Source organism: Elephantulus edwardii, unplaced genomic scaffold, assembly GCF_000299155.1.
Source record: "Elephantulus edwardii isolate Elephantulus edwardi_28Jun2011 unplaced genomic scaffold, EleEdw1.0 scaffold00084, whole genome shotgun sequence".
NCBI classification, from domain to species: Eukaryota; Metazoa; Chordata; class Mammalia; order Macroscelidea; family Macroscelididae; genus Elephantulus; species Elephantulus edwardii.
The window spans coordinates 7,679,019-7,691,659 of record NW_006399834.1 but is presented as its reverse complement, the minus strand read 5'-3'; the positions used below and the strand labels follow the sequence as shown (position 1 = coordinate 7,691,659).

The 12,641-nt window shown below is 36.8% G+C and overlaps 1 pseudogene; it reads right to left on the bottom strand.

The window, feature by feature from the left end:
• The window catches only part of LOC102867977, a 31,782-nt pseudogene that overhangs the window by 16,251 nt on the left and 2,890 nt on the right, over positions 1 to 12,641 (bottom strand).

Here is a 12,641-nt window from a genome sequence, read left to right as displayed (position 1 = left end):
GAAGGCCCTCTATGAGGTGGATTGATTCAGTGACTGGGATAATTGGGATGGGAGTGTCAGAGACAGTGCAATTGGCACAGGACAGAGCGGAGTTTAGGACTGTTGCAAGTGACTCGACGGCACATAACAACAACAACAAAACCAAATGACAAAGAAAAAGAGTAAAAAATTTCTTGCCCCCAAGGAGCAATCTACTTTCATCTTTGGGACAGACCTTGTTCTTTTGACAATCCACGGTATGTTCAATACTCTTCTCTAGCACCAAAACTCAAAGGAATTCATTCTTTTGTCACCTTTATTTAATGTTCAGTTCTAAGATCCATAGCAAGGCATTGAGAAGACCTGGCCTAGATCAAGCACACTTTAGTTTCTAGGCAAACATCATTGCTCTTTAGTACTCTGGAGAGATCTTTGACAGCTAATTTTCCCAATGCAATTCTTCTTTTGATTTCCTAATACCAAAGTTGTTGATTGTTGATCTAAGCAAATGGAACTGTAAACAATCTCAACCTTTTTTCCATCTGTCATGGTGCTGCCTTTGGTTCATTGGTGAAGATCTTTGTTTTCTTGATGTTGAAATACAATCCATGTTGAAAGCTATAGTCTTTGACCTTCTGTAGCAAATGATTCAAGTCCTTTTTAGTTTTGGCAAGCAAGGTTGTGTCATTTGCATAACACAGGTTGTTGATGAATCTTCCTCCAATCTTGATGTCACATTCTTCATAATATCCAACCTCCGGTAAGGTGTAGAGAATGGCTATACCCTAGGCACACTCCTGTTTTTTATTTTGAACCATGAAGTTCTCCCTTGCTCTGTTTGTACAATAGCTTCCTGGTGTAGATGTAACTTTCACATGAACACCATCAAGTGTTCAGGAATTCCCATTTCACCATGTTATACAGTTGGTCATTGGTTTGATATTTTTTTTTTAAGACAAACTGGAGAACACTAAATTATCATTATTCAATAATATACTTTCAACTGAAGTTTAGGAGTACATTTTAATCAATTAATGTAATTGATCTCATCTTTGTTTCCTGATTCAACAATTATGATTTTCAGTGATACTCATAAAATTTAGCAAAAGATAGGAATACCCTCAAACCAGAAGGACTGACACAGTGACTACAGCAATGAGCTCAAATATATCAGTTTGTTTTGATGTCACAGGGTAGGACAAGGTTCAGATCTGTTGCTAATAGTGTCACTATGAGTTGACTACATAGCACCTAACAACAACACACAACTCATATACTTTTTCCTTTGCTAAAATCATTATAAGAGAGGAGCAAACTGGAGGGGGGGGGTGTGGGCAGGGAGAAAAGTGCAACAATGAATGAATGGAAATCCAAAATCTCTGTAAATGTTCATGAAAATCAATAAAATAAAATTAAAAAATATAATACTGCCAAAATATGGGCCCAAAAACTATTGTTAGATTGTCTTTTTTTTTTTCATACTACCCCTTAGAGTAGATGACCAAGGTTTGTTCATTTTCAAGTCAATAGAAATGTTCTCACTTTCTATGCCATAGCATTGTGAGTCTTGTCTGTTGATGCATTAATTTAATACATTTTTTTAAAATTAGAGAATCTATATGTGTTTATATTTTTGGGTAAATTCACCCTTATTCTTTTCTTATTCACAATAATCCTTTATTTTAGAGAGGTTGTTTTTCCTTTTTTTTTAAAAAAAATGAACACTGGTTACCTTAAAAACATAATAAAGTAATACAAGTTTAAAATTGATAGTGGGTACATTTATCACTTGATTTAGGGGAAAGTGACTTATGTAATGTATATATAATTTACAATACTATACATCTTCCCAATCTAGAACATGCTAAATTGTTCTATTTACTCATTTATACTTTGATTTCTTTCAGGATTGTTTTGAAGCCTTCTGAATATGATAGTATGAGCAGTGAAACAACATAATTGGAAATGAAAGGAAATAGAAAAAAATAAATAAAACATCATTTCTAACTTGTTTTATAGAATAAGTAACTCTGAAAAAAAAAGAATAAGTAACACTGATGGCTTGGTGGTAAGGAGTTGTGCTGTCTCTGTAAAGACACATCCACCAGCTGCTTCATGGGAGAAAGACAATTTCCTCCTATGTAATTTACCACCTTTGAAACCTGATGGATGATAAGTTATGAGTTACTTCTCACTCTATGGCAAATAACAAGCTTACAGATTTTTTTTATTCAAAATAGAATTCTTTGAAGAGGTCTGTTGTTGTTGTTGCTTTGTAGTCTAGTCGCCTGTGACTCAGCGATCCTATGTACAATAGCCCTGAAACCTGCTCTATCCTATGCCAACCTTATTTTCTATGACACATCTACCCTCATTACCTCAGTCACTGTCACCAAGTCACAATCAATCCATCTCATTGAGACTCTTTCTCTCTTGCAGTGTCTATCCACCTTTTAAAGCATGATATCCCTCTCTACGGACTGGTCCTTCCTTGCAACATGCCTTAAATATGTCAGACGAAGCCTTACAATCCTTGCCTCCAAGACGGAGCCTGGTTTCACTCTCTCGAGAATGAACTTGCTTGTTCTCCTGGCTGTTGTTGTTGTTATGTGCTATCAAGTTGAGCATGATTCATAGTGACTCTATGATAAAACGACCTGAACCTTGTTCTATTCTATGCAATTCTCACACTTCCTTACACACAAGAGACGATAGCAGCAGTCAATGTAACAATTCACCTGGTTTAGGGTATTCCTCTCCTTCACTGACCCTATACCCTTTCCAATATCTTGTCCTTCTCCTAGGAATAGCACTCCTAGCAACATGTCCAAAGTATGTAAGGCGAAGCCTCATCATTCTTGCCTCCGAAGAGCACCTTGTCCAAGACATATCTGTTCATTGTCTCTTGGCCATCCATGGGATGTTCAGTATTCTTCTTTAACACCACAGATCAAAGGCATCAATTCTTTTTCTGTCATCCTTATTCATTGTCCAGGTCTTGGATGCATAGCTAGTAATCAGTAAGACTATGGCCTGAATCAGATACATCTTAGTCCTCAAATAGACAACACTACTTTCAAGAATCTGGAAAGGTCTCTAACTGCAGGGTTTCCCAGTGCAAAGCATTTCCTTACTTGTACCAAGGGTGTTAATTTTAGATCCAAGCACGATGAAGCTAATAACAATTTCAATCTCCTCTCCATCTATCATGACACTACCCATTGATTCAGTGGAAAAAAATCTGTTTTCTTGATATTGAGATGCAATCTATACTGAAGGCTGCATTCTTTGATATTCTGCAACAAGTGCTTTAAGTTCCCCTCACTTTCAGCATATAAGGTTTTATCATCTGCATAACATCTGCTATTGATGAATCTTCCTTCAATCTTCATGCCACATTCCTCTTCAGGTATGGAGAGAGAATACAGCCCTGGCAAACTCCCTTCCCAATTGCAAATCAAGAAGTGATTTCCTGCTCTGTTTGCACAACAGCCTCTTGATCAAGGTATAAGTTCCACTTGAGCACAATCAAGTACTCTGGGATTCCCTTTCCTCAGTGTCAACCACAACTTGTCATGATACAGTCAAATGCATTTGCATCGTCAATAAAGCACAAATAGACATTCTTACAGTATTCCTTACTTACAGCCAGGATCCATCTGACATCAACAATGATATCCTGGGTGCCATGGCCTCTTCTAAATACTACTTGAGCTTCTGGCAATTCCTTATTGATATACTATTCTAGCCATTTTTGAATGATCTTTAGCAGTTTGCATGTGATATCAATGATATTGTTTGACAGGTTCTCCTGGCAGTCCATTTTATACTCAGTTCTCTTCTCTAGCACCACAACTTAAAGGTATCAATTCCCCTTATTATCCCTAGTCATTGTCCAGCTTTCTGACACATAGCAAGTAATTGCACTGTCCCTTCTCCAAGGATGATGTCCTTCCAGGCAACATGCTGTATGTGAGATGAAGATTCAAATCTTTGACTACAAGGAACAACTTGGCTTCACACTCTCCAGGACAGACTTGTTTGTTCTTTTGGAAGTCCATGAATTTTCAATAACCTTCTCCAACACCACAACCCAAAGGCACTATTCTTTTGTCATTCCTATTCATTATCTAGCTTTTTGGTGTGTAGTAAATATTTATGAAGAACATGGCCTGGATCAAGTGTGCCTGAGTCTCTAATGTGCTATTATTGCTCTTTAGCACTCTGGAGAAGTTCCTCACAGATTTCCCTAGTTTAATTTATCTTTTGATTTTTTGACTGCTAGTGCCAAGGGTATTGATTTGGAATGAAGTAAGCTGAAATTGTTAACAATCTGAATCTCCTCTCCCTCTATCATGGAGCTGCCAATTGGCCCAGTGGAGAGAATCTTTATTTTCTTGATGTTGAGCTTCAGTCCATATTGTAGACTGCAGTCCTTGACCTTCTGCAGCAATCATTTCAGATCCTCCAGTTTCCATAAGCAAGGTTGTGTCATCTGCACAGGGTAGGTTGTTGAGTCTTCCTTTAATCCAGTCACCACATTCCTCCTTATATCAAGTCCAGCCTCCTGAATAATCTGTTCTGTATATAGATTCAAAAAGTATGGAGAAAAGACACATCCCTGATGCACTCCTTTCTTGATTTGAACTATGTAGTGTTTCCTTGCTTGGTTCTGATGACTGTTTCCTTGTCCAAGTGTAGGTTTCACATGAACACAATCAGATGTTCTGAAATTTTCATTCTGCTCAAGGTTAGCCACAATTTGTTGTGATCCACACAGTCAAATGCCTTTACATAGTCAATGAAACACAGATAGACATTCCAGTTGTCTTGTTAAAAAAAAAGAGAGAGAGAGAGAAAGAAAGAAAAATAAAAAGCTCTTATAAAGTTCTGGAAATACCTTTTTGTCCTCTCCATTTTCATTGCCTATGCCACTGCCTTTGTCAAAACATCATTTTTTCTTAACAATAATACTAAAATAAATTTCTCAAAAGACATCATGTTTCCTTTATCCTTTTGCTTCCTTTTTTATGTGACAAGATGTGACAGTATTTGTCATATTTACAACACATCCACACCATCTTTTTACTTTTAACTGAATCATCTTTTCAGATAAAAATTAAATATTCTTTTGACCCCTATTACATAAAACAAATTGCCAATCTAGTCTAGAAAATATTAAAGCATATTAAAAAAATACTACATTCTATACTCTTATAAGAGTCACAAGGTCAATTAGCTATCAAGAGCTTACTCTCTGGAACAATGTGTTTAACTGTGATCAGGCTATTTATATATATTTAGTATATTTACATATTATTATAAATCTATTTAGTATCTTTAATAATTTTTTATTAATACATCCAAGCAGCAAAGAATTTGATAAAATTCTATTGCTGAAGACTGACAGAGAGATAAGTAAGATAGAACTAGTGTGTACATGAAGATGAATTATGAAATAATAGGTATATAATTTTGGAATTTATTACTGAGTGGTTATTAATAACATCAAAGAATGAAACAGAAGTATCATTGCTAATTTTTACCTTGGAAAATTCATAAATTATAAACATGACAAAGGAACATAGGATATAATAAAAGAAACAAATTGAAAGACAAATACAATATGCAGAACAGTAAGAAATGAAAATTTTGATAGTAAATTAATTTTGCAAGTCAAGTTAAAATGCACTGTATAATAGAAAATATTTATCTGAAGCATAGAAAATAAAAATGAGAATTAAAAGACAAATTTGATCATTCTTAAGTTAAAAAGATGAGATGACCCTTGGAAAATATACAAAATAAGATGAAAGCTAAGTTTGAAGAATGTCTATAATATGTGTTTTTATAATTCATTCTGCTAAAATTAGTAACAGAACAATTAAAGAAGTCTTAAATCAATGTAATCTCCAATGCTTAAACTGTGGTATAAGCCTACTGTTTCCAACATCAACATCTCTTCCATGGTACAGTTCCCAGTTCCTCTATGTCCTTTGTATTTGGTGTTTATCTTAGAATGTCCACCACAGACTCTGACCTGTCAGGGGAATGACTTACATGATTTTAGATATTGAGGTTGGTTTTGCAGAAACTGGTGAGCCATGCTGGATACAGCTGGATGCTTAGCCCATAGAGTATGATTTCTCAATCCAGACAATTTCTCAGCCTCAATCAGGCTTGGGCTAAACCAACAAGTGCCACTACCACTCCTATGTTGCTATCTTCACAGCCATGCCACAGTCTCTTCACCCTCTCTCCACCACCTTTTTTCACAGTGTGTAATGTGCTTTCTTATATTGGTCATACAGCTACTGATGATTTGCAAGACCATGTATCCCTCATGGTCCCAATGGGTGCTATTACAGTGAACAGAAAAGCCAATTTTCAAAATTTCTGACACCAAAATAAATACAGTATCTTAAAATGAGAGAATTTTTGTCTTCTTGATATTGAGCTTCAATCTACATTGAAAGCTACAGTCCTTGACCTTCTGCAGCAAGCGCTTCAGGTCTTCCTCAGTTTCAGCAAGCAGGGTTGTGTCATCTGCATAATGCAGATTGTTGATGCACCTTCCTCCAATCCTGATGCCACACTTCTCCTCATACAGCCCAGCCTCCCGGTTAATCTGTTCTGCATACAGGTGGAAAAGGTATGGAGATAGGGCATATCCCTTATGTACACACTTCCCAATTTTGAACAATGTGGCATTTCCTTGCTCTGTTCTGACAACTGCCTCCTGGTCCAAGTAATTATAGATTTTGCATTAGCACAATCAAGTGTTCTGGAATTCCCATTCTTCTCAGAGTCAGTTTCACAATAGTGTGTTGTGATCCACACAGTCAAATGCTTTTGCAGCATCAGGTGGATGATGAAGATATTGATATTGTTCATAGCTTTAGTTTGCTTGACTCCACAGTCAACACTCTTGGCATCAGCAGCCAGGAAATTAAAAGACACATTGCAAGGGAAAGTCTGCTGTCAGGGATCTCCCCAAAGTACTGAAGAGCAATGGTGTCACTCTGGAGACTAAGGTGTGCCTGATACAGGCCATGATCTTTGCAATCACTTGCTATGCATCAGAGAGCTAGATAATGACTAGGGATAATAAGAGGAGAATTGATATCTTTGAGCTGTAGTGTTGAAGAAGAGTATTGAATATACCATGGACTGCTAAGAAAATAAGTTTATCCTAGAGAGGGTTAAATCAGGCTTCTCCTTGGAGACAAGGATTCTGAAGCTTCGTCTGACATACTTTGGACATGTTGCAAGGAGAAGGACATCATGCTTGGGAGGATGGAGGAATAGCTCAGGAGGGGAAGACCCTCTATGAGATAGCTTGATTCATTGATTGGGGTGATCTAAGTAGATGTGTCAGAGACAGTGTGTTTGGCACAGGATAGAGCAGGGTTTAGGGCTGTTGTACATAGGGTTGTTATGAGTCACAGGTGACTTGACAGCACATAACAACAACATCTAAAAATGACAAGGATTTGTAAAGTTTGTTGTTTTTAGGAGTCACTGAGTCAAATGTGACTTATAGTGACTTTAAGCACAACAGATCTAAATCCTGTCTTATCTTATGCTATCATCTTTTATACACTGGAACCAATTCTCCTCCTCTCTTTTGCTTACTCTCCACCTTTCAGAGTATTATCTCTTTCGAGGAATAATCTTTCCAGCCAACATGTTCAAAGTATAGAGGATTAAGCTTCAGGATCCTTGCCTCCAAGGAGCACTGTAGTTGCACTTTTTCCAAGATGTATAAGTTTGTTCTTTTGATAATTAGTCCAGTCTCACTGACTCTGACATACCTAATCACATTGCCCCAGTTATCACTTCAATCTTTCTCATTCAGGGTCTTCCTCTCCTGCCCTTCTCCAAGGACTGGTCCCTCCTTGGCCAGATGGCCAAAGTATGTGATATGGAGCTTCAAAATCCTAGCATCCAAGGAGAAACTTGGTTTTATCTGCTCCAAGACAGATATATTTGTTCTCCTGGTGGTCCACAGTATGATCAAGACTTTTCCAGCAACACAACCCAAAGGCATCAATTCTTAACATGGGAGGCTGGACTTTATGAGGAGGAGTATGACATAAGGATTGGAAGAAGACTCATCAACAACCTGCGTTATGTAGATGATACAACCTTAATTGTTGAAACTTAGGAGGACCTGAATGAAGCATATGCTGTAGAATGTAAAAAACTGTAGTTTTCAATATGGATTGAAGCTTAATATCAAGAACACAAAGATTCTCACCACTGGGTCAATTGACAGTACGTTGATGGACAGAGAAGAAACTAATGTTGTTAATCATTTCAGTTTGTTCAGTTGTACATTCAACACACTTGGCACCACTAGTCAGGAAATCAGAAGACAAATTGCATTGGGAAGTCTGCTGTCAGGGACATCATTACTCTCCAAAGTGCTAAAGAGCAATGGTGTCAGTCTAGAGATAAAGATGAAGGTTATCCAGGTCAAGGTCTTCACAATTACTTGCTATGTATTTGAGGACTTGACAATGACTAAGGATGACAAATGAGGAATTGATGCCTTTGAGTTGTGAAATGACACTCAAACATACACAAATTTCAATATTGTGAAATTCATATGGAACATAAGGTTTGACATTTTGGAGTAAAATGAGAAAAGAGGTTGAAGCAACTTGTAAGTAGAAAGCATTGACAAAAATAGGGTAAATGAGAATAAAACTCCTAAAAAAAAGTCTCTTTTATGAGTCTCTATGGGAAAAAATGGATGAAGAGCTACTTAAAATAGAAAACTACAAGAATTTCCAATATCACATTTGGAGTGTAAGAAAAACCTACAAAGAATATAGGACTGAAATTGGGGGGGGGGGGTTGGGAAAAGAGTTGAAAAAAATATGTGCTTCTAGGCTAAAAGTTGGAATAGAAGAATAAATATATTGCTTATGTATTAGACATGAAATAAGTATTGTGATCATGTTCTAGAAAGGAATATTTGTATATTTGTGTATAAGTGTATATGTGAGCATATGTATGTGTTGTGGAACTGGAGAAAAGAGATGCTAGGTCTGGTAGTATTTTGCTTTCACATTCAATTGGGTAAGAAATAAGTACATTTACAAATTGTGAATAGTTACTATCTCTGTATGCCTCTTCATATTCTGATCAGTAATATTTAAAGAGAAAATTTCTTTTTGAGTAATAGTTATGAGTTATTGAGTCAGCTATGACTCATAGTGACCTTCTGAACAATGGCTCTGAACCTTGCCCAATGCTATACTAACCTCATTGTCTCTGACACAACTGACACCCCTCTCATTGTCATCGTGTCAATTCATCTTATCCAGGATCTTCCTCTTCTTTGCTAACCCTCTTCCCTTCCAAGCATGATGTCCTTCTCCAAAGACTGGTCCCTCCTGACAACATTCCCAAAGTTTGTGAGATGGAGTTTCAAAATTCTTGCCTCTGAGGAGCAATAGGGTTTCACCCTCTCTAGAACAGACCTGTTTGTTCTCTTGGCAGTTAACAGCATGTTCAATGCTCTTTTCCAGCAACAAAACTCATAGGTATCAATTATTTTTCTGTCATCCTTAGTTATTGTCCCACTTTGAGAGTAACTGAGAATACAAGCCTAGATCAGGCTTATCCAAAATATATTTGTACGATCTTTGTACAACTATACAAAATACTTTATCTCTTTGCTCATCCTATAGATGAAAACACCTTCTTGGGATTGTACATAACTAGGAAAAATATTGTTTCCTTGATTTTATATATAAAAAACCATCATATGAATAGTCTCTCCAGGTATAAAACCAGTTATGTGTGTTTATGACTATTCTGAAAAATTTTATTCCTCAGATAACTGAAAATTAAGACCTTTTAGCACTTTGTCATGTTTTAATAATTATTACTATCCAGTCGGATTTCAAGGTGAGTAAGGATCATATAATTCTTTTTTTATTTATAAATAATCAGAAAATTATTTACCCACTAGTGAATTTTAGCTTTATTTCACAAAATATTTTGCAATGTGTCAGGTTCCTGAATGATCTCCAAGTACAGTAATAGGAGACCTCATCTGTACATTGTCATCAAAGTTCCTAGGAATTTTCCCTAGGACTTACAATCCTTCATATATGATTCTTATTTCTTAGCTTAAAACTGCACCTAGGAGGAATCTTTTGTTCTCAGTGCTGCAAAAATGCCCATCTTCTAGCAGTGACCTCAGTTTAGCACCTGCTCATAAGATGTGTCTGAGCGTCGCTGATACATTACAATGACATATATGTTCCCATCAAAGAGACTGTCATAGAATTCAGAAGATGTTAACATTTTTTCCATCTGCGTGTGTGAAAGTGACGTTTCCTGCTAATTTTGTTCTCTTGCTGAACTCTCCAAGCAAGAGCCTTCTGTGGGAGGCAGAATGATGTCATTATAGTCACAGCATACATTTTCAACCTTTAGAATGAGACATATTGTGGCATGTATTTCACTACTTTTAAAAGCAGTGAAACAAAAACTTCAGGATGATAAAGCCCACTTTATGTTTTTCATTATGGAGTTTTCTGAGACAAAAGATGGACTCTAATAATGAAATTTCCTTGGGACATGTTACTGCTATAGCCTTAAGAGAGGTAATTCATGCATAGGCATATATGCTTCTGTGTTGTTTGTTTGTTTTATAAAGAACTAAAACCACTTCTGATTTAACTATTTAATTTTAAAAGGGCAATGTCTCACTCTATGTCAATGGGCTATTTTTAGAAAAAGTTATCATAGTAAATTATTTTTTTTAAAAGAAAATAGACTTCCAATTTCAGCCCTTCCATGTGAAGAGGTTAAAAGTTGTTAGTCTACTAGGGAAGGCAAATGATGCTGAAAAATTGAAAATTAAACTTCCTTGGACTCATCAGAGAATTGAGATTGCAAGATAAATTGCCATCATGGCAGTAATCATCAAGATTTTTTTTCCCCTGGACAAGTGACTGACAAAATAAAGAAGTTCTTAACCTATAGACCCAAAACCATGAAGGCCAACTCACAGTAACTCTCCAGTGGGTTTCTAAGGCTCTAATTCTGTAGGGGAAGAGAACAGCCATCGTTTGTTTGTTTTTTTTTTTTGTTACCCTTTTGGTTAACAGCACCATACCACTTAAAGGGTAATTTTGATGAATTGTTGGAGTGAGAAACTCCTGGGACTGCAATTTGAAGTGTTTCCTTTTTGTTACGAACCTTCACAAGGAACCAACATATTCCTGACCCTCTAGTGGGTTTTTAGAGGCAGTTAATTGCACAGGAGGAGATTGCTCATGTTTTTCCCGCTGAGCAGCTGGTGGAATCAAACTGCAAGCCTTCAGGTTGGCAGTGCAATTCCTTACCACTAAGTCACCAACGCTCCCTGCAGTCTTAAGTAGGTTCCTACAGTTTTGTGGATGCTCTCTCTAAATAACCCCTTAAGGTTTTCATTAGGGAGGAAAAAGAAATATTCCTTCTTGGATCTAAGCGAAGAATAAGGTAATCGAGAAATCACTCAGTCTGTTTTCATTAACAAGGTATACTTTTCATGGAGAAAAGACTTTACCTGGGTCGGGGCATTTTTTGGGTTACACTCCAATTTTCTCTGTATTGTTGTTGCTTGTGTCAGCAGCTCAGTTGCAACTCTACAAACAATAAAACAAAAGGAAGTCACACTCTGCTGAACCATCTCCACCCCCCCCACACCCCCCAACCCCCCGCCACTGTGCTTAAGCCCATTGTTTCAATCACCTTGTTAATGCATTTCCTTGAGGGTCTTCCTCTTTTTTGCAGACTCTCTTCCTCACAGGGAACAGCAGCTGATGAATTCAAAGTATTTGCCTTTGGCTTGACAGTGCAACTCCTTACCCACTATGACACCAGAGCTCCTTCTTGTGAAGGTTAAAAACCAGGAAATTGGGCTTACCAAGAAAAAACAAAGACAAAACTGAAACCAAAGCCAAACACCAATACCAGAGATTTAATAAAAATTACGGAATATAGTCCTCTCCACAAGTGCACACACACTCATATTTCCCCCCTATGCACATTCTTACCACCATACAAAGGCACCTGCATAATAACAGTGCAGTTTAGCTGTTAAATCTGTAAGACACATACTCTAAAGAAAAGTAAATAAATAAATTTACATTTTGAGAAAAGGCCAAAAACACAGAGAAAACAAAAACAAAGACATTGCAATAGATTGGACCAAACATTAAACATAAGTCAGTCACAAATAATCTCACATTGAAATCCTATTTAACTCAGTTACCATTACCTAATAAATATTGATCACCTTTCACCACAAATCTTAAGAAATGCCAAAAGACAAGATGAAATATGGCTTAAACAAAGTTATTACCACAACCAGACTAAAATGTTGAAATATTCCTACTGGGAATTTAAAATAACTATGATTAATACGTTAAGGACTTTAATGTAAAAAAGTAGATGACATGCAAAAACATATGAGCAATGCAAGCATAGAGAAACCCAGGAGATTATAAAAAGAAATACAGAAACAACCTCCACACACACACAAAACACAGTAACAGAAATGTTGTTGTTGTTATGTGCCGTCGAGTCGCTTGCGACTCATAGCGACCCTATGTACAACAGCCCTAAACTCCGCTCTGTCCTGTGCCAATCGCACT